Consider the following 22,985-nt stretch of genomic DNA (forward strand, 5'->3'; position numbering starts at 1 on the left):
ATTAAAGTGAGATCTGATTATTGAGGGCTTCTCAATACTGGAGTAGGCAAACATTGAGTCATTCCTTGCTCACTCACATTAAAGTGAGATCTGATTATTGAGGGCTTCTCATTACTGGAGTAGGCAAACATTGAGTCATTCCATGCTCACTCACATTAAAGTGAGATCTGATCATTGAGGGCTTCTCATTACTGGAGTAGGCAAATATTGAGTCATTCCTTGCTCACTCACATTAAAGTGAGATCTGATCATTGAGGGCTTCTCATTACTGGAGTAGGCAGACATTGAGTCATTCCTTGCTCACTCACATTAAAGTGAGATCTGATTATTGAGGGCTTCTCATTACTGGAATAGGCAGACATTGAGTCATTCCTTGCTCACTCACATTAAAGTGAGATCTGATCATTGAGGGCTTCTCATTACTGGAGTAGGCAGACATTGAGTCATTCCTTGCTCACTCACATTAAAGTGAGATCTGATTATTGAGGGCTTCTCATTACTGGAGTAGGCAGACATTGAGTCATTCCTTGCTCACTCACATTAAAGTGAGATCTGATTATTGAGGGCTTCTCATTACTGGAGTAGGCAAATATTGAGTCATTCCTTGCTCACTCACATTAAAGTGAGATCTGATCATTGAGGGCTTCTCATTACTGGAGTAGGCAAACATTGAGTCATTCCTTGCTCACTCACATTAAAGTGAGATCTGATTATTGAGGGCTTCTCATTACTGGAGTAGGCAGACATTGAGTCATTCCTTGCTCACTCACATTAAAGTGAGATCTGATTATTGAGGGCTTCCCATTAATGGGGTAGACAGACATTGTTTCATTTCTTGCTCACTCACATTAAAGTGAGATCTGATTATTGAGGGCTTCTCATTACTGGAGTAGGCAAATATTGAGTCATTCCTTGCTCACTCACATTAAAGTGAGATCTGATCATTTAGGGCTTCTCATTACTGGAGTAGGCAAACATTGAGTCATTCCTTGCTCACTCACATTAAAGTGAGATCTGATTATTGAGGGCTTCTCATTACTGGAGTAGGCAAACATTGAGTCATTCCTTGCTCACTCACATTAAAGTGAGATCTGATTATTGAGGGCTTCTCATTACTGGAGTAGGCAAACATTGAGTCATTCCATGCTCACTCACATTAAAGTGAGATCTGATCATTGAGGGCTTCTCATTACTGGAGTAGGCAAATATTGAGTCATTCCTTGCTCACTCACATTAAAGTGAGATCTGATCATTGAGGGCTTCTCATTACTGGAGTAGGCAGACATTGAGTCATTCCTTGCTCACTCACATTAAAGTGAGATCTGATTATTGAGGGCTTCTCATTACTGGAATAGGCAGACATTGAGTCATTCCTTGCTCACTCACATTAAAGTGAGATCTGATCATTGAGGGCTTCTCATTACTGGAGTAGGCAGACATTGAGTCATTCCTTGCTCACTCACATTAAAGTGAGATCTGATTATTGAGGGCTTCTCATTACTGGAGTAGGCAGACATTGAGTCATTCCTTGCTCACTCACATTAAAGTGAGATCTGATTATTGAGGGCTTCTCATTACTGGAGTAGGCAAATATTGAGTCATTCCTTGCTCACTCACATTAAAGTGAGATCTGATCATTGAGGGCTTCTCATTACTGGAGTAGGCAAACATTGAGTCATTCCTTGCTCACTCACATTAAAGTGAGATCTGATTATTGAGGGCTTCTCATTACTGGAGTAGGCAAACATTGAGTCATTCCTTGCTCACTCACATTAAAGTGAGATCTGATCATTGAGGGCTTCTCATTACTGGATTAGGCAAACATTGAGTCATTCCTTGCTCACTCACATTAAAGTGAGATCTGATCATTTAGGGCTTCTCATTACTGGAGTAGGCAAACATTGAGTCATTCCTTGCTCACTCACATTAAAGTGAGATCTGATCATTGAGGGCTTCTCATTACTGGAGTAGGCAGACATTGAGTCATTCCTTGCTCACTCACATTAAAGTGAGATCTGATTATTGAGGGCTTCTCATTACTGGAGTAGGCAAACATTGAGTCATTCCTTGCTCACTCACATTAAAGTGAGATCTGATCATTGAGGGCTTCTCATTACTGGAGTAGGCAGACATTGAGTCATTCCTTGCTCACTCACATTAAAGTGAGATCTGATCATTGAGGGCTTTTCATTACTGGAATAGGCAGACATTGAGTCATTCCTTGCTCACTCACATTAAAGTGAGATCTGATTATTGAGGGCTTCTCATTACTGGAGTAGGCAGACATTGAGTCATTCCTTGCTCACTCACATTAAAGTGAGATCTGATTATTGAGGGCTTCTCATTACTGGAATAGGCAGACATTGAGTCATTCCTTGCTCACTCACATTAAAGTGAGATCTGATTATTGAGGGCTTCTCATTACTGGAGTAGGCAGACATTGAGTCATTCCATGCTCATTCACATTAAAGTGAGATCTGATTATTAAGGGCTTCTCATTACTGGAGTAGGCAAGCATTGAGTCATTCCATGCTCACTCACATTAAAGTGAGATCTGATCATTGAGGGCTTTTCATTACTGGAATAGGCAAACATTGAGTCATTCCTTGCTCACTCACATTAAAGTGAGATCTGATTATTAAGGGCTTCTCATTACTGTTTTTAATCTTTTACATATTTTTCAAATAACTGCACCCCCAAAAAATATATATAAAAAATGCATTTGCCTCGATTTAACAAGCATTCTAAGTGATTTATGGGAATTTTTGTAGATAAATCATTTGAAAAGCATATTAAATGGTGGCCATAGTCAGTCGTAAAGTAAATTCTTTGCGTTAGCTTATTGTTGGACATGCAGCGTCTCTTGCTGAGTATGCTAAGGTCGATGGACTTGGATTAAATCTTGACTGTCAATGCTGAGAGATTCCCCTTGAATAGCTTGTTATATCAGACCCAGAACATCTGACTTGGGGAATTTCCAGAGTGTTTGCTTGCGTGACCCAGTGTGACGTGCGTGCACTCATTAAACGGCAAATTATTATAGTCTCAGACGCACCGGGGTTACTTGGCTTCTCAAAGTCTCGCTGTTTGGAGAAAGTCTTAACATGAACATTTCACTTGTTCTCTTGCAGTGTTTGTTTTACGAATCATTTCACATTAGCTTCTTTCTGATGGCTGAGCCAGGAAGGAAGAATAGTCTTTCTGTGCATAATGAACATTTTTAAAGACTATGATTGCATCTGGTGGAGAAGGGGGGTTCTGCAATCAAAGAATATTTAGAACAAGCCCTGATGAATCATTTCCTTTTCAAGTTCATTTCATTCTATTTTAATGTTGCAAAAAACTGATTGATACTTGTGTCTGCACTTAAAATCTAATTCTCTTACTTCTGCAAATCATTCCTGTTGTTCGACATCTCCAGCTGCCAGGGGCTTGGGCTTGGGATTGGCTAAGCCTTTAAAATCCAGCTAGCTTTCTGTGTTGCCAACCAGTCCAGCGACCATGATTATGCTGCATGGGGGCTAGAGTATCTCATGGAAAAAAACACCTTGCAATGAGGGACCCGACATCGATATAGATCTCTCACTATTTGAGTGACTGCGACTAACCAACAATTCTTTGATTAAAATACTTTTTTGTCACTCTGGGGATTTCTTTCGGTTTCTGAAGGAGCATCACGTTCACTTTTCATATTTTCCTAAGCCAAATTTGGTCGAAATTCGGTTGAGTTGAGCGGATCTCCAGCAATCACCTGGATGCTAGGGCTAGGGGCTTTTAATAGGGATATATAAGGGGGGACATAATGTTCTCAGTCCCTGCCCATTGGTGTCAGTTGGGAACTCTAATAGTAATATACAAGGGGGGGTGGGCTAATGGCAGTGAGTGTGGCTCTACATAATGAAAGAAGGAGCGGTGGACATGCCATTGTTCATATCCCCAGTTAGTGGCATGGTCCATCATTTCTAGGGGGACAGGGGTCCCCAAGACCCTAGCCCACCTTAAGCTAAATTAACCCTACCTACACATCTAACAGTAAGAACAGTGATGGGTATCAAACTAATACCTGTAAAAAAAGAAATTATATTACCAGCTGAAGTCTTCTTTCTTGTACATCTTCTTATCTTCAAAAGGATCAAATTAAAATTCATAATACGCAACACAAACTAATCTCAAAAAACCTAATCTCAAAAAACCTGATGGAAAATTAGAAATAAATAGATCCATCTTTGCTGTGTGAGGTTGCAGTGCAGAATGAGGCTTCAAAGTGGTAAACACTTTAATACGACATTGTAAGCCATCCAATCAGAGAGTTCTGACATACAAGTCAAACTTCTCTCAAGACTTGCAGTGGGAAATGTCAGAATAATATGTCCACCCTCTCATTGTAAATTATTAGAGGTACTATCTCTCCCCTTCGCATCCTGCCTGGTCTTTATTAATGCGATCTTTGTAGATCTGCAGGGAGGGATCTAGGGCCACTTCAGAACCGAATTCTAGGGGGGATGCCCAGGGCGTGACATTGGGCATGGGAGGTACATTGCTTACCTGAGCCTCAGAGTGGTTAGGCGGAGCCATGGTGCGGGCCTGCTGCCGGGTCACAACCTCTGCCTCTTGTACTGCGAGTTGAGGAACAAAAGCTGAAGTCAGCTCCCCCAGGTCGTTGCCCAAAATGACGTCAGCGGGTAGGTCCTGCATCATCCCCACCTCCACATTCCCATGCCCAGCTCCCCAATTCAAATGTACCTTTGCAGTAGGTACTTTATAAAATGGTTCCCCAGCCACCCGTATAGCAACACAGTCTCCCATTAAGTTGTTCTTAGGTACCAGGTGGTTCCGGACCAGTGTTAAGGTGGCCTCAGAGTCACGAAGTCACTTGCACCTTTTTCCCTTCCATATGTACCTCCTGTCGATGACCTTGTCGGTTGTCAGAGGCAGCTTGACTGGGGTTTACCTCATGTAGTGTCCCCAGCGGGGGGTGATGGTTTTGGGTGTTCTATATGGTTCTGCTTGCACACAATGTACGGATGCTCGGTTGCTGGGTGCTGCATTATTCCAGCTGGGCCTGGGTCGGTTGCGTGGACAGTCTCGCTGGATATGCCCTTGCTGGTTGCAGGTGTGACACCGAATTGGAGGACGTGCAGAGTACCTGGGGTTGTAATTGTTTTGGCTTACCCCAGGTCGTGGCTGGAACGTGAGGGTCACAGTGGGTACCGCCGGGGTAGGTTTATAGGTGGTTTGGTTTTGAGTGTGCTGGTCCCTCCGGGTGTCTAGGTACTCATCCGCCAGCTTGGCTGCCCCTTGCAGGGTTTGTGGCTTGCGGTCCCTGACCCAATCCTGTAGTTGGGACGGTATCCCCCCGAAGAACTGTTCCATGATGTAACGGATCGCCTGGCACCCCGACTTGGTACCTCCGTTAATGGATGCTCCTAGTGCTTCCTGAGGACTCCAAGCACTCTGGCAGACACCATAATCACCGAATCCGAGAAACCTTTAAATTCTCCCAAGCGTATGAATGCTGTAGACCATTGAATAGGAACCATACGAATAGGCTTGTACTCCTAGCAGTCAACTGGAACAGCATACAATAAATCCTTCCCCCAATAATGAGACGACACATCACTTTGAGGGTAAAACAGGAACTCTGGACTGTCTCATCCAGCCTGGCTTTTATTACAATAATACACATACAGGCCACACCCAGGGGGAGGCATAAAATAACCAATCACATACATGGTTCAGCCCACACATCCCCTCCCCTCAGATAACATTAAACCCAATTATCCGGTACACTTTTCCAGCCAAGTTCTGGATGTACCCCAAAACCAGGGGGTACACCTTTAAATCCAGCATCGCTGGATAGCCCTTATTCAGGGGGACAACATATTCAAAATTCAAGTCATTCGGATGAACGGTTCGTGAGATATGGGGTTCCAAAGATTTGACCGACCGCATGGGTAAAGTATCCGAAAACAGTTCCATGCATTTTGGCCCTGCGGTCGGTCACAGAAAAGGGAATGAAACAGACGAATTGCCTGGGTTATAGAGACTAAGGGGAATTCGCATGAATCCCCTAGTTCGTGAGTTTCTTTCTACCGAATGGCGGGTCATTTGGTAGTTTCTATACAAATTTCTGGAAGTATGGAGGTCTCAGCGGTGTTTGCCTAGTCAAGTGTCCGATTTTAGTTCCAGACACTCGACGGCAAAACACCGCTGTTCGGTAGTTTAAGATGGCCGCCGCCACGTGTTTGTTTCCCGAATGGCGGCCACCCAGAGGACAAAGAATACATTACACTGATTGCCAATTACCCGTTTGCAACATTGTTGCAAACTGTAATTGGAGGCACACTTATTCCTGGGTGGTCTGGTTGTTCGGTAGTTTCACTCAATATAATGAATGGAGTGATTCTACCGAACAATCAGATGAATGCTGCATACATATCCCAGGTTAAACTTAACACACAAATACACATATAATATTACAGGCAGTACACTAGAATATGTAGCACAGTCTTAAAGGGACAGTAGTCCCAAAAGTCCCAATATGTCCATAGATGCTGTTAAAAGGGCCAGTAGCAGCAATATACAGTACAATATGCCCCAAATAACCCAGGGGCCATAGTCAGTAGGTAGGAGGCTAGCAAACAGGCTTCTCCAGGGCCCAGTGGCGAGGTTGGTTTCGCCACACATGACCATTAACTGGAACAGATCCTCTATGGTGTTAATTTGAGTAGCTTCTAACCACCCCTTTTGTAGGCGGTGTGCCCATTCCACGTGAGTGTCTTTCGTGGTCTTTTTAATGTCCCGAAACTTTAAACGGTAGGCCTTGGCGGTTATCGCATACTGGGCTAAAATGGCTTGTTTCACCTTGCTATAGTCTCTGCTGTCCTCATCTGCCACCGCCCGGTACGCTTCTGCTGTGCGACCAGATAATCTCCCTGCTAGTAGCGGTACCCGGTTGGCCTCACTGATGTCGTGTAGTTGGCACAACCTTTCAAAGTCTTGCAGGTAGTCATCTACCCCACCGTCCGCTTCTGAATAGCTCTTAAAAGCTTGGTAGGGAGTTTTAGCTTTCCCTGGAATTATGTTAACAGGCGTCGCGGCTCTTTCTCCTGCTTGCTGGTTCCTCTGCATTCCCCGAAGCATGATGTATTCCTGTACATCTGCAAAAATCCTGTTGGCCATCTCTTCAGATGGTGCTGTTGGAAGTAGAGCCATCCTGCTCCTGTATTCTTTCTCAAATTATGTTGGCTCCTCCTCCCTTGAAGGTGCTGCAGCAGCTGCGGCTCTGTCTCCTTCCATTAGCTCTGCGATTAATATAGCCTTTGCCTTGTTGCTGGCTATTGTTCCTCTTGCCTCCATTAACTCTTTCAATGTGCTTCGCTTTAAAAGTGCATAATTCGTGCCCATTCACCGGCCGTTAGTGGGTTTCCACGTGTCCCCGGGTTCCTGTTTCATTCGAATGAGCAAACTCACAAATTGCTGCTTCTTTTCCTCTATTCGTTTGAATTTCTGCCGAACGTTGCTTTGCTGGGTAGTTTAAATCCCGTCGCTTGCCACCAATTGTAGCGATGGGGGTGCTGTCAATAGTCTCTTCTCCCTCCCAGTGTTCCCGAATTAAGTCCAGGGGGCCCCTCACTCTCCTCCCGAACAATAGTTCGAAAGGAGAGAACCCGGATGATTCCTGCGGTACTTCCCTATAGGCAAACAGTAAGTGGGGTAGGAACCTTTCCCAGTCCTTCTGAGTGTCTATGAACGTACGGATCATCTGTTTAAGTGTTCTGTTAAACCGTTCACAGAGCCCATTGGACTGGGGGTGATAAGCGGAGTTCAGTATCTGCTGAACCCCACATATCTTCCAGAGTTGTTGTGCGACTTTGGCGGTAAACTGGGTGTTCCTATCCAAAATAATTTCCTTGGGAAATCCCACCCAGGAAAATATTCACATCAGGGCATCTGCTACCGTCTCTGTGTGCACATTAGTTAAAGCTACTGCTTCAGGGTATCTGGTGGCATAGTCCACCACGGTCAGGACATATTTCTTGCCTAGACAGAGGAATGTCATGGGCGATACGTAATAACTCTAGTCTATACTTCCGAGGAACTATTAATTGCTTAATGGGTAGGAGTATAGATCCGGACACTACCTTTTCTGCGTGACTTCCAAGCCATTCGGGAGCCCCGGTCTTTGGTAAAGTGGTTCCCTAAAGTCAATCGGTAGTTTGAATGTAACTTAAATGTAATACTTGTTTAGTGCGGCGTTCGGTTATTTATGCTGGGATCTGAGCGGTACTTTCACGAAATGTGTGCTCAGACCCAGGGGCGTATTAGCCGCGAGGCAAACAAGGCATTTGCCTTGGGCGGCATTTTCCAGGGGGCGGCAAAAAACGCCGCCCCCAAATGCCCAAGGCAAATGTCTTGTTAGCCTTGCGGCTAACAGACATGCTGGGCTGGTTGCTGGGCGGGCGGGCGAGGGAGCTCTTCCCCTGAGCTCTCTGCTCAGCTCCCTCGCGCGCCGCCCGCAGAGTGAGACTGGGAGCCGGAATATGACGTCATATTCCGGCTCCGCCTCCCAGCCTCACTCTGCGGGCGGCGCGCGAGGGAGCTGAGCAGAGAGCTCAGGGGAAGAGCTCCCTCGCCGGCCGCCCAGCCTGCCCGCCAGTGCCGTCCTGCAGCCACTTGACCACCAGGGAATTGAAGAACCCCCCCACCCCCAGCATTCCCAAAGGTAAGGAGGCGGGGGGGCGGGTAAATAAAAAAAAAGTGTTAATGTGAGTGTGTGTGTGTGTGTCTCTGACTGTGTGTGTCTGTTAGTGTGTGTCTGTTAGTGTGTGTGTGTGTGTTAGTGTGTCTGTTAGTGTGTGTCTGTGACTGTGTGTGTGTGTGTGTGTGTGTCTATTAGTGTGTGTGTGTCTGACTGGTGTGTGTGTTAGTGTGTGTGTGTCTGACTGTGTGTGTCTGTTAGTGTGTGTGTGTCCGACTGTGTGTGTTTGTTAGTGTGTGTCCGACTGTGTGTGTCTGTTAGTGTGTGTGTCTCACTGTGTGTGTCTGTTAGTGTGTGTGTCTCACTGTGTGTGTCTGTTAGTGTGTGTGTCCGACTGTGTGTGTTTGTTAGTGTGTGTGTCCGACTGTGTGTGTTTGTTAGTGTGTGTGTGTGTGTCCGACTGTGTGTGTTTGTTAGTGTGTGTCCGACTGTGTGTGTTTGTTAGTGTGTGTGTCTCACTGTGTGTGTCTGTTAGTGTGTGTGTCCGACTGTGTGTGTTTGTTAGTGTGTGTGTCTCACTGTGTGTGTCTGTTAGTGTGTGTGTGTCCGACTGTGTGTGTCTGTTAGTGTGTGTGTCCGACTGTGTGTGTTTGTTAGTGTGTGTGTGTCCGACTGTGTGTGTTTGTTAGTGTGTGTGTCTCACTGTGTGTGTCTGTTAGTGTGTGTGTCCGACTGTGTGTGTTTGTTAGTGTGTGTGTCCAACTGTGTGTGTCTGTTAGTGTGTGTGTCTCACTGTGTGTGTCTGTTAGTGTGTGTCTCCGACTGTGTGTGTTTGTTAGTGTGTGTGTCCGACTGTGTGTGTTTGTTAGTGTGTGTGTCTCACTGTGTGTGTGTCCGACTGTGTGTGTCTGTTAGTGTGTGTGTCCGACTGTGTGTGTGTCCGACTGTGTGTGTTTGTTAGTGTGTGTGTGTCCGACTGTGTGTGTTTGTTAGTGTGTGTGTCTCACTGTGTGTGTCTGTTAGTGTGTGTTTGTTAGTGTGTGTGTCCGACTGTGTGTGTTTGTTAGTGTGTGTGTCTCACTGTGTGTGTCTGTTAGTGTGTGTGTCTCACTGTGTGTGTCTGTTAGTGTGTGTGTCCGACTGTGTGTGTCTGACTGTGTTTGTCTGTTAGCTAGTGTATGCGTATCTGTCAGTGAATATGTGTGTATTTAGAAGGCGGGGGAAGGGTTGGGTGGGGGTGGCGCGCGCGTGCGCGGGGGGGGGTGTCTGAGTTTTGTCCTGCCTAGGGCAGCACAAAACCAAGATACACCACTGCTCAGACCCCAGCTATCTACCGAACGTCCATTCGTTCAAATAAAGTGAATATTATAAAAGTTATGTGTTTTAATGTAAAATGCCGGTTCTGCAGCACGGAGGGATAACCGACTTAACGGTATAATCCAGTGGGAGTCAGGGCCGGCCTTAGGCATTTAGACGCCCTGTGCGAAAAATCTTCACAGCGCCCCCCCCCGTCATCCATGTATGCTGTTATGTTTGTGTTGTCTGTGTATGTAATAGTACGTGTGATGACTGTGTGTGATATGTATGCTATGTGTGATATTTGTAATGGGTATATTAACAGTGTGTGATATGCGTGTATTGGTTGTATGTGACACACACACACACACAGAGTCAGACGGCCATACACACACAGGAAGACATCCACACACGCACAAGCAGACAGTCATACACACACACACAGGCAGACAGTCATACACACACACACAGGCAGACAGTCATACACACACACACACACACGCAGACAGTCATACACACAGACACACACAGACACACACAGGCAGACAGTCATACACACAGAGGCAGACAGTCATACACACAGAGGCAGACAGTCATACACATAGGCAGAGAGTCACACTCACATGACAATCACACAGTTACCTGTGGAGTTCATTGTGGAGGCAGTGCAGCTCCTGGTGACTGTTTGGTGGGGAAGCAGGGACTCCTTCCTGCTTCCCCTGCAGCAGTTTTCCGGCGCTTTTAGCTCCGCCCCCGCCGCACGGTAAGCTCCGCCCCCGCTGCAAATGTAAAAAAAAATATATATATTTTTTTTTTTTTAAATCGGCTGTGCGGCCGCACGGCGCCCCCTGCTCCATGGCGCCCTGTGCGGCCGCACAGCTCGCACACCCCTAAGGCCGGCCCTGGTGGGAGTATCCCTCTCGTCCAGCAGTGCCTGATGGGAGAAATGTTCAGAATGTTAAGTCCCCCATGTAGTCCCCTACTGTATTACCCCTGCTATGTCAGTATGGAAACCCCTTGCATGGGGACTTGCATAAATACTGGAACTGTGAATAAAGACCTCAGTTGACTCCCAGCCTATGTGTCGTCTAGTTCTTGGGAAGGAAGGATTCTTACAATGCTACCAGGATTATTGTATGCTGTATTCATTTGCCTGGATTATTTTATGTTGTTCCTGTTACCCAGCGGAGATACTGTGGATTATACTACCTCTCCGCTACAAGGTCTCTAACGCACTGCTAGGTACATTCTATATCGGTGACCCAGCCAGTACTGCCAGAAGTTTATAACACATTGCTAGGCACATTCTCTATCTGTGACCCAGCTAGAGCTCTATAAAACACTGCTAGGTAAATGCTCTATCGGTGACCCAGCCAGTACTGCCAGAGGTTTATAACACATTGCTAGGTACATTCTCTATCTGTGACCCTGCTAGAGCTCTATAATGCACTGCTAGGTATACGTTCTATCTGTGACACAGCCGGTACTGCTAGAGGTCATGGCGCATTATCTGTACATGCTCTATCGGTGACCCAAGCGGTACTGCTAGAGGTTTATAACACACTACTAGGTACACCTTCTTTCTGTGACCCAACTGGTGCTGAAAGACGTCTATAACGCACTTCTATGTACATTCTCTATCGGTGACCCAGCCGGTACTGCTAGAGGTATATAATGCACTACTAGGTACATTCTCTATTGGTGACCCAGCTGGTACTGCTAGAGGTTTATAACACACTGCTAGGTACACCTTCTTTCTGTGACCCAGCTGGTACTGCTAAAGGTTTATAACACACTGCTAGGTACATTCTCGGTGACCCAGACGGTACTGCTAGAGGTTTATAACACACTGCTAGGTACATTCTCTATCGGTGACCCAGCCAGTACTGCTAGAGGTCTATAACGCACATGCTCTATCGGTGACAAAGCCGGTACTGCTAGAGCTTTATAACGCACTGCTAGGTACATGCTCTATCGGTGACCCAGCCGGTACTGCTAGAGGTCTATGTGACGAGAGCAATCTAGCCACATTGCATTGGAGAAGCCTGGTTGCCCGCCTGCTGCCTTTGGACTATGGCCCTTGGAGATTGGGCCCTTTAAAAACCGTATTCGGCCCTAACAGAGCGCATGTCACTCATTCTGGCCATTTAAATACAGTGGGGTAATTCGGTACTTGCCCTGTGTGAGCGGTGATACCCCAGATAGCTATGCCATGGAGCCCATTCATATAATGAAAGACTATGGGAAAGACTTTAGCTCCATGGCAATTGAACTGTATGTGTGTGGTCTGAGCGCCATTCAATAATATGCGCATAGACTTAAGCTATCTGGGGATATGTTGCATGTCTTTATTTTATGTAGTAAATGTAACCTTGTGTATTTTATTGTATTTTAAGTCTTTTTGCAACCATGTGCTCAATGGAGTCTGCCTCTATCCCTGGATATAATTGGATTATTTTCCCATTGTCTCCAGGACAGAGGGCTCTGTGGAACCAGTTTGAGCCAGATAGCCATGTGCCAGCCAGGGCCCAAAAGATACTTTACTAACTTTTGAACCCCTGGTCTGATTCATGCCATTTTTTAATATGTTGTTCCCCTGAATGGATTGATTGTAAATATGTATTTTTTTATGTGAATGTGATGTATGGTTTTAGAGTTATGAAAGTTGGGTAAAAAGTATGTTTTAACTGTATGTATAATTGACTTTCCTCTCAGGATAAGGGGAGGGAATATGTGGGATGTAACTGTGATGTAATTGGTTGTTTTATACCTCCCTGTGGGCGGACCTGTATTGTAACAACTGCAATAAAAACCAGGCTGGGTGTGCCAGCACCTCAGACCACTGCTTGACCCTCAACACGGAGCCTTGTCTCGTTATTGGGGGGATTCACTGTATGCTGTTGGAGACTGATTGCCAGGAGTGTAAGCTGATGTATGCTTTTCCTGTTCGCCTGCTAGCAGCTGCTCGTGAGGTTCCAGTTTGGAGTGCTATTTTGTATCCAGTTTGGGAGTTTGGTGTTCTGCAGTAGCTGTGCCTGTCTCTCAGAAAGGGGCATATCGCCTAAACGGATTTTAACCCCTTGTCTGCTGAAACGGTCCGTTACAGTCTATAACGCACTACTAGGTACATTCTCTATCGGTGACCCAGCTGGTACTGCTAGAGGTTTATAACACACTGCTAGGTACACATTCTTTCTGTGACCCAGCTGGTACTGCTAAAGGTTTATAACACACTGCTAGGTACATTCTCTATCGGTGACCCAGCCGGTACTGCTAGAGGTCTATAACGCACAACCTCTATCGGTGACCCAGCCGGTACTGCTAGAGGTTTATAACGCACTGCTAGGTGCAAGCTCTATCGATGACCCAACCGGTACTGCTTGAGGTTTATAACACACTGCTAGGTACATTCTCTATCGGTGACCCAGCCGGTACTGCTAGAGGTCTATAACGCACTATTAGGTACATGCTCTATCGGTGACCCAGCCGGTACTGCTAGAGGTCTATAACGCACTTCTAGGTACATTCTCTACTGGTAACCCAGCCGGTACTGCTAGAGGTCTATAATGCACTACTAGGTACATGCTCTATCGGTGACCCAGCCGGTACTGCTAGAGGTCTATAACGCACTACTAGGTTCATGCTCTATCAGTGTCCCAGCCGGTACTGCTGGAGGTCTATAACGCACTACATTCTCTATTAGTGACCCAGCTGGTACTGCTAGAGGTTTATAACACACTGCTAGGTACACATTCTTTCTGTGACCCAGATGGTACTGCTAAAGGTTTATAACACACTGCTAGGTACATTCTCTATCGGTGACCCAGCCGGTTCTGCTAGAGGTTTATAACACACTGCTAGGTACATTCTCTATCGGTGACCCAGCCGGTACTGCTAGAGGTCTATAACGCACAACCTCTATCGGTGACCCAGCCGGTACTGCTAGAGGTTTATAACGCACTGCTAGGTGCATGCTCTATCGATGACCCAACCGGTACTGCTAGAGGTTTATAACACACTGCTAGGTACATTCTCTATCGGTGACCCAGCCGGTACTGCTAGAGGTCTATAACGCACTACTAGGTACATGCTCTACCGGTAACCCAGCCGGTACTGCTAGAGGTCTATAATGCACTACTAGGTACATGCTCTATTGGTGACCCAGCCGGTACTGCTAGAGGTCTATAACGCACTACTAGGTACATGCTCTATCGGTGACCCAGCCGGTACTGCTAGAGGTCTATAACGCACTACTAGGTACATGCTCTATAGGTGACCCAGCCGGTCCTTCTGGAGGTCTATAACGCACTACATTCTCTATCAGTGACCCAGCTGGTACTGCTAGAGGTCTATAACGTACTACTAGGTACATTCTCTATCGGTGACCCAGCCGGTACTGCTAGAGGTTTATAACGCACTGCTTGGTGCATGCTCTATCGATGACCCAACCGGTACTGCTAGAGGTTTATAACACACTGCTAGGTACATTCTCTATCGGTGACCCAGCCGGTACTGCTAGAGGTTTATAACACACTGCATCACGTCCTATCTCAGCCTGTTATTCCTGATACCAGATTCTAATATTCATTTCCCCACTCAGTACATTTGTTTAGTTGGACACAGAATGTCCTAATTACATCAATTTGAATGTTACTGTTTTATAATTTACTTTTTAAAGTAGGATTTATAATGAAAAACATTTTTTAATTTGCAGTTTGTGTGATTGCAGACACCTGTGTATTTGACTAACAGATGTTTCCGAGCCACCTATGGGAGCACGTCTAATTACACTTTAAGTTCTGTCCATCGCTGTGGCATTTAACCAAGAACGTAGACTAAGTTCCATCTTATAATTATGGTGTACAATTTACATCTAAGGTGGGATGGTCCCTGAGATAAGTGTGTCCAATAATTCACTATTATCATGAACCCTCTCTCTACCCCACCGGTTCATTATACATCGGGATAACTAATAACTGCTTAGACTGGCCTTGTTGGTTCAAAGTAGCGTTTCTTAGTACATACAGAAAATGTTTCTTTTCCAGATACCAGGTAAATGAGGGCAGACAAATAATAAAATGTGTTCTCCGGCCCACCCTGCATCCTGCTATTAACGTGCTTTGGTATTTAATATGAGATAAGAATACATATATTAAAGGCAATATTGTTGCAGTTTATTTAGCTCTCCTAACACAAAATGGATACAAATAGATTCTTGCTGATCACATTATGGGTTGCTTTGAGGGACAGACGCATTTAACACTCAGCTCTGTGACAGGGAACGATAACATTACTATTTGCAGAATCCTTTCTGGTACTTTCAGGCTGATTTCCAACATGCCACAAAAGTCCATTTTGCTGTAAAGGTAGAGTACTTGTTTTTTGTGTAAGAACTACGATTTGTGGAGATGTTCCCCACCTCACATTGTAAATGATTCTGTGATGAATATTTCATGGTGGAATTCTCACACACAATGTAGTGTATTTCCCAGATGTACTATAGCCTAGCTCCGAGCTCCGTAACATACAAGGACCCAGTGTCATGATGATCTTTCCATCACTGAACTTTCAGTCGGTAGCCAGGACAGAAAACCCATCAGCCACATCAGAGAAGGTAAAGATAACCGTCTTTGTCCTCTGAGCAAAATACACGCGTTTCTCATATGGACATCGTTAGCAAAATCCACCAAAGCAATCAAAGCACATCCATGGATTTATCGTGCTTCAGCCCATGGCGTGATAAGCATAGTCGGTCAATAAATCTTGATCGTACAGATAAAGGGCAGAATAGGCATTCTTACATTTCATAAGAAAAAGGCTTTAGAAAGAGATTTTCAAAGAATCTGATCAGATCTTCAGGGTCGTATTATCATTGAGGAAATCTAGACATACATTTAGTGCAGAACAAATTCTAAATAGACTCATTTTTAATACCTCTAGAATTATATTTATGTTATAGTTGTAAAAGGCATGGAAGCACTATTGATAGCTGCTTTCTATTCAATATAGGAAAATAAAACGACTTGTCTGGTAACAATCATAGCTTTGTATTCGTTTCTCTGTGGTCCAAATCCAGTTCATCTCAGCTGTTTCTAAAGACATGTGTGAGGTTGTTAAAGAATTTGTTCCGGACACACATTGTGCACAATTCACTTCTGCAAATTATTCAACACAAAGCGGAAATGGGGAACACCACAACTAACTTTCAATTCGATAGTGAGAGCTAGTTATCAGGAACAATTATCTGAAAGTATATTTCTTCTAAGGGTTCTATCAACATCAAGAACAGTTTTCCAGCCATCTTTTTTTTTTTTTTTTTTCAAATACAATCTTTTTCATTTGTAAGTTTTGAATTTGTTTAGTGGTGGTTGTTAGTGATGTACCGAACTGTTCGCTGGCGAATAGTTCCCGGCGAACATCGCGTGTTCGCGTTCGCCACGGCGGGCGAACATATGCGATGTTCGGTCCGCCCCCTATTAATTTACTAATACTAAGTAAAAATTACTTAGTATTAGTAAATTGTGCCCCTACTCGCAAAAAGGGATGGGGGCCCTAAAAATCACAATAAGAGGGGGACCTACTGTCCCCCCCGGCCCCCACCCCTGAGCGGTGGGTGGGGGCCCTAAAATGAACAATAAGGGGGGGACCTATTGTCCCCCCCGGCCCCCACCCCTGAGCGGTGGGTGGGGGCCCTAAAATTAACAATAAGGGGGGGACCTATTGTCCCCCCCCCGGCCCCCACCCCTGAGCCATCCAATCACAGTGCTCTGTGTCATTTTACACGCGTGGGAAAGTTCTTTGGAATTTTCCCACGCTGTGTAAAATGACAAAGAGCACTCTGATTGGCTTAAACCAGCCAATCAGAGTGTTCTTAGCCTAATTGCAGGGCGTGGCAAGGCTTTATAAGCCTTCTCCCGCCCTGCAGAGCTCAGTCTGCGCGGAGCCCTCCATGGGTGAAGATGGATTATTTTTTTTGTGCGGTCGTTTTTTTTTTTTTTTGCGTCGGTTATTATGGTTTTTTATTTGCCCTTTTTGGGGCTGAAAAAAGAAGATTGTAGAAGAAAGAAAACATTATTTTTAGTGTGAGGGGGGTAGGTAGATAGATTATTTTTTTTGGGGGGGAGTGACTTGGGTCCCCCCCCCTTTGTATTTAGGGCCCCCACCCACCGCTCAGGGGTGGGGGCCGGGGGGGGACAATAGGTCCCCCCTAATTGTTATTTGTAGGGCCCCCACCCGCCGCTCAGGGGTGGGGGCCGGGGGGGACAATAGGTCCCCCCCTAATTGTTATTTTTAGGGCCCCCACCCGCCGCTCAGGGGTGGGGGCTGGGGGGGACAATAGGTCCCCCCCTAATTGTTATTTGTAGGGCCCCCACCCGCCGCTCAGGGGTGGGGGCCGGGGGGGACAATAGGTCCCCCCCTAATTGTTATTTGTAGGGCCCCCACCCGCCGCTCAGGGGTGGGGGCCGGGGGGGACAATAGGTCCCCCCTAATTGTTATTTTTAGGGCCCCCACCCGCCGCTCAGGGGTGGGGGCCGGGGGGGACAATAGGTCCCCCCCTAATTGTTATTTGTAGGGCCCCCACCCGCCGCTCAGGGGTGGGGGCCGGGGGGGACAATAGGTCCCCCCTAATTGTTATTTTTATGGCCCCCACCCGAACCCAGGGGTGGGGGCCGGGGGGGAAGGAGAGTAGGTCTCCTCCCCCCACCCCCTTCAACCACTATTGTGGTTATAAAGAGTCCCTGTGGGTTTTAAAATCCGCCTGCCTATTGAAGGCTATGGCGGTTCGCACGGTTCACCGGTTCGCGAACATTTGCGGACGTTCGCGTCCGCCGTTCGCGAACCGAAAATGTTATGTTCGCGACATCACTAGTGGTTGTCATAGAACAGACTTGGTTCTGTGCAATCCAATAATAACCGTAAGATAATATAAGTAGATGATAGCTAGATATAAAATATTCCCATAAGGTTTTATTTTTGGTGCGGGATCAATTACCACTTCGTATACCATTGTCACGATTTAGTTTATTCTCAGTCTGGTGCAGTACTTTCCAATTACCGTATATACTCGAGTATAAGCCGACCCGAATATAAGCCGAGGCCCCTAATTTTACCCCCAAAAACTGGGAAAACGTATTGACTCGAGTATAAGACTAGGGTGGGAAATGCAGCAGCTACTGGTAAATTTCTAAATAAAATTAGATCCTAAAAAAATTATATTAATTGAATATTTATTTACAGTGTGTGTATATAATGAATGCAGTGTGAGTGTATGAGTGCAGTGTGTATGAATGCAGTGTGTGTATGAGTGCAGTGTGTGTATGAGTGCAGTGTGTGTGTATGAGTGCAGTGTATGTATGAATGCAGTGTGTGTATGAGTGCAGTGTGTGTATGAGTGCAGTGTATGTATGAATGCAGTGTGTGTATGAGTGCAGTGTGTGTATGAGTGCAGTGTGTGTGTATGAGTGCAGTGTGTGTGTGTATGAGTGCAGTGTGTGTGTGTGTGTTGCAGAGCCTTGGTAGTGGTGGGCAATTTTAGTATTATTTTTTTTTAATTATTTTAATATTTTTTTATTATTATTTGTATTTTATTTTATTATTATTTTTAATTATTTTTTTTATTTTATTTTTATTTAATTTTTTTTCGTCCCCCCTCCCTGCTTGATACATGGCAGGGAGGGGGGCTCTCACTCCCTGGTGGTCCAGTGGATGGGCACTGTGTAGGAGGGAGGCTGGCAGAGCTCTTACTTACCTCTCCTTCAGCTCCTGTCAGCTCCCTCCTCCTCCGCACCGGTCCATGCAGCTCCCAGTGTAAGTCCCAGTGTAAGTCTCGCGGCCGCACTATGACCCCGCGGCTCTCGCGAGACTTACACTGGGAGCTGACAGAGGTGCTGAACGGACCGGCGCGGAGGCGGAGGGAGCTGACAGGAGCTGACAGGAGCTGCAGGAGAGGTAAGTAAACGCTCTGCAGCCCCCACAGCCCCCAGTCTGTATTATGGCAATGAAAGTTGCCATAATACAGACAATTGACTCGAGTATAAGACGAGTTGGGGTTTTTCAGCACAAAAAATGTGGCTTATACTCGAGTATATACGGTAACTTCTCCCTATTAGGTTGGGCCTCACCCTTTCTTGTTTGCCAGTTCAATGTTTTTGGTCTGGTCTTTTATTCTGTGCTAGCTGCATGTTCCCTGTGTTCCTCTCCTACCTGTCCTGTTTCCAGAAGGCCTGCCCTGCCTGTCCTGTTTCCAAGAGGCCTTCCCTGCCTGTCCTGTTTCCAAGAGGTCCTCCTGCTACACTCTGTTAACTGTTGTGTTTGTATTTTATTGAACTGCCCTAGTTACATGTAAAAAAAAAGAGGAGACCCTTTGTATCTATTGAGTTTGAATCTCTATAGATAGTAAGGGGGCTCTCTACATAATATACCCCCCTATCTACATCGGTACGTTTGTTAGGACTCTCTACCTCGACTACCTAGCGCAATTGTGTTACTTATTTCCTGCCTCTTTTCACGCTCCCTGGACCTTCTGGTAATTTTTTCTTTCGGAGTATTCAGAACTACTATTTAGGATCCCGTTGTTTGTTTCAAGGGTCTCCTCTCTTTTTACATTGTCTTTATTTTGGGTTACTCCCTGTCTAGTAGCTCTGTGATAGGTATCATTTAGGACAGATTTCACACGGTATTCATTCCTTTCTTCCATCATTTGTTGTATCCCAAAGATCATTAGTAAATTATGACATTACTGCAAACCTGCGCTAGGGACATTATGCATCATTTGACCAAGCAGTCGAGTTGGTTCAGAGGGCGGGCTATGAGGTCTTGATGGCCAAGGCTGACATGGAATTGGGTCTATTCCAGCTTGCTCTGGCATTTTGTTTTGTTTGTCTTTTGAATATTGCTTTCTGGGCATGCCACATGCCTGGTAGCTGATTATCTTTCATGTGGAACAGCCACATCATACTGTGCTGGGAATTGTGTGAACTGCGTGGGAGCATGATAGAGAGACATGCTCCCTCCTTCATTTCTCCTTTGCTGACAGTTCACTGCTCATCAGTGTGGAACACGGTCGGCCCCCTCACAGTGTGCCACCGGACTGGCCACCCGGTGGCAACTACATGCACAGCCTCCAGGTGCCACGGCCCATCAGGACATTTCCCGATATCCCGGTGGGCCAGTCTGGCCCTGGTTGAGTGGGTGGATGTTACTAAACATTTTATAGTTCGACAAACATTAAAGGGTATTAGGAAGGGCAGGAAATCTGCAATTAATAGGAGGCCTGTGTCATGTCAGGATCCTGCAAGTTTCAATTGTGGTTTTGCCGGATGTGTGTTATTCTCGTTTTGAGGTGGCTTTATTAATGGTGGCTTTTGTGTGGGCATTTTTGGTAGCTTTTCAAATTGGAGAGTTGATAAGTGGCAGCTGGGCCGGGGATGGGAGGACTTAATTAGCGGACATCGAGTTATGGCAGGATGGCCATCCAGTAACTGATGTGTTAGGGAAAGGGTGCACAGTCACCTTGTTTTGTAAATTGGTTGGATCTCACCACAGATTATTAAAGCTGTAGGTGTGAGATAATGAGAGATAATCCCCAAGCGGTCCGGTCTCCATTTCACGTCTCCTGTCTCGTGCCTGGTATGTGCCGGGCTGCGCGCTCGGGACAGAAATGCCCCTCCAAAGGCCCACGTGAGACAGGAGACGGGAAACGGAGACCGGACCGCTTGGAGATTATCTCTCATTATTATTCATCTGATCAAGTAAAACCTTTGAATCTTTTTACCATCGGTCTATTGGATACCTATCCACAAGTGGCCAGACTTCACTCTATAGTCCACACCTACAGCTTCAATAATCTGTGGTGAGATCCAACCAACTTTCTTCAGTAAGCAGTCTATTTTTTGTATATGTTTTTAACTTTTCAGTTCTTTATTCATTTTTTCAAGTTTACAATATTTATTTTTTCCATTTTTCTTTTTTTCTTGTTTTCATCCTTGTTTTCTCTTTTTTCTTTTTTGAGTGCCAACACAAGAAATATTGATTAAAAGATTACAGTCACATGGGGGTATTTCAGCCTAACTCCACTATCAAGGTTGGAGTGATAATGAAGAGATGAATTCAATATCCTCAATATTACACAATAATATCCCCAATATTACGCAAAATCCCCAATATTATGCAATATCCCCAATATTATAAAATTGCCCCAATATTATATGGCACTCAATTACTATTTGCACCAAAACCACTACAATGAGCTGTACAAATACAATGCGCTGCAGTAATACACTGAGCTATAATAATGCAATGAGCTATAATAATTAACTGAGCTGTTATAATACACTGAGATATAATAATACACTGAGCTATAATAATGCAATGAGCTATAATAATTAACTGAAGTGTTATAATACACTGAGCTATAATAATGCAATGAGCTGTAATAATTAACTGAGCTGTTATAATACACTGAGATATAATAATACACTGAGCTGTAATAATACACTGAGCTGTTATAATACACTGAGCTGTTATAATACACTGAGCTATAATAATACACTGAGCTATAATAATGCAATGAGCTATAATAATCCACTCAGCTATAATAATGCAATGAGCTGCAATAATACAATAAGCTGCAGTAATACAGTAATTGAAATGATACAATGAGCTGTAATAATAATTGAGCTGTAATATCAAAACTGCTTGAAAGTGGCACCCAATTACTATTTGCACTAAAATCACTACAATGAGCTGCTGTAATACAATGAGCTGAATAATAAACTGAGCTATAATAATACACTGAGCTATAATAATAAACTGAGCTATAATAATACACTGAGCTATAATAATAAACTGAGCTATGATTATACACTAAGGTATAATAATAAACTGAGCTGTAATCATACACTGAGCTATAATAATAAACTGAGCTATAATAATACACTGAGCTATAATAATTAACTGAGCAAAAAAAACACTGAGCTATAATAATACACTGAGGTATAATAATACACTGAGCTATAATAATATACTGAGCTATAATACACTGAGCTATAATAATAAACTGAGCTATAATAATACACTGAGCTATAATAATAATAAACTGAGCTATAATAATATACTTAGCTATAATAATAAACTGAGGTATAATAATACACTGAGCTATAATAATACACTGAGCTGTAATAATAATAAACTGAGCTATAATAATATACTGAGCTATAATAATAAACTGAGGTATAATAATAAACTGAGCTGTAATCATACACTGAGCTATAATAATAAACTGAGCTATAATAATATACTGAGCTATAATAATATACTGAGCTATAATAATAAACTGAGGTATAATAATAAACTGAGCTGTAATCATACACTGAGCTATAATAATAAACTGAGCTATAATAATACACTGAGCTATAATAATTAACTGAGCTATAATACACTGAGCTATAATAATACACTGAGCTATAATAATAAACTGAGCTATAATAATACACTGAGCTATAATAATAAACTGAGCTATAATAATACACTGAGCTATAATAATAAACTGAGCTGTAATAATACACTGAGCTATAATAATAAACTGAGCTATAATAATACACTGAGCTATAATAATAAACTGACCTATAATAATAAACTGAGCTATAATAATACACTGAGCTATAATAATAAACTGAGCTGTAATAATACACTGAGCTATAATAATAAACTGAGCTGTAATAATACACTGAGCTATAATAATAAACTGTGCTATTAAAATACACTGAGCTATAATAATACACTGAGCTGTAATAATACACTGATCTATAATAATAAACTGAGCTATAATAATATACTGAGCTATAATAATAATAATAAACTGAGCTATAATAATATACTGAGCTATAAAAATAAACTGAGGTATAATAATAAACTGAGCTGTAATCATACACTGAGCTATAATAATAAACTGAGCTATAATAATACACTGAGCTATAATAATTAACTG

The sequence above is a fragment of the Pelobates fuscus genome, chromosome 3 (assembly GCF_036172605.1).
Source record: "Pelobates fuscus isolate aPelFus1 chromosome 3, aPelFus1.pri, whole genome shotgun sequence".
Lineage (NCBI taxonomy): Eukaryota > Metazoa > Chordata > Amphibia > Anura > Pelobatidae > Pelobates > Pelobates fuscus.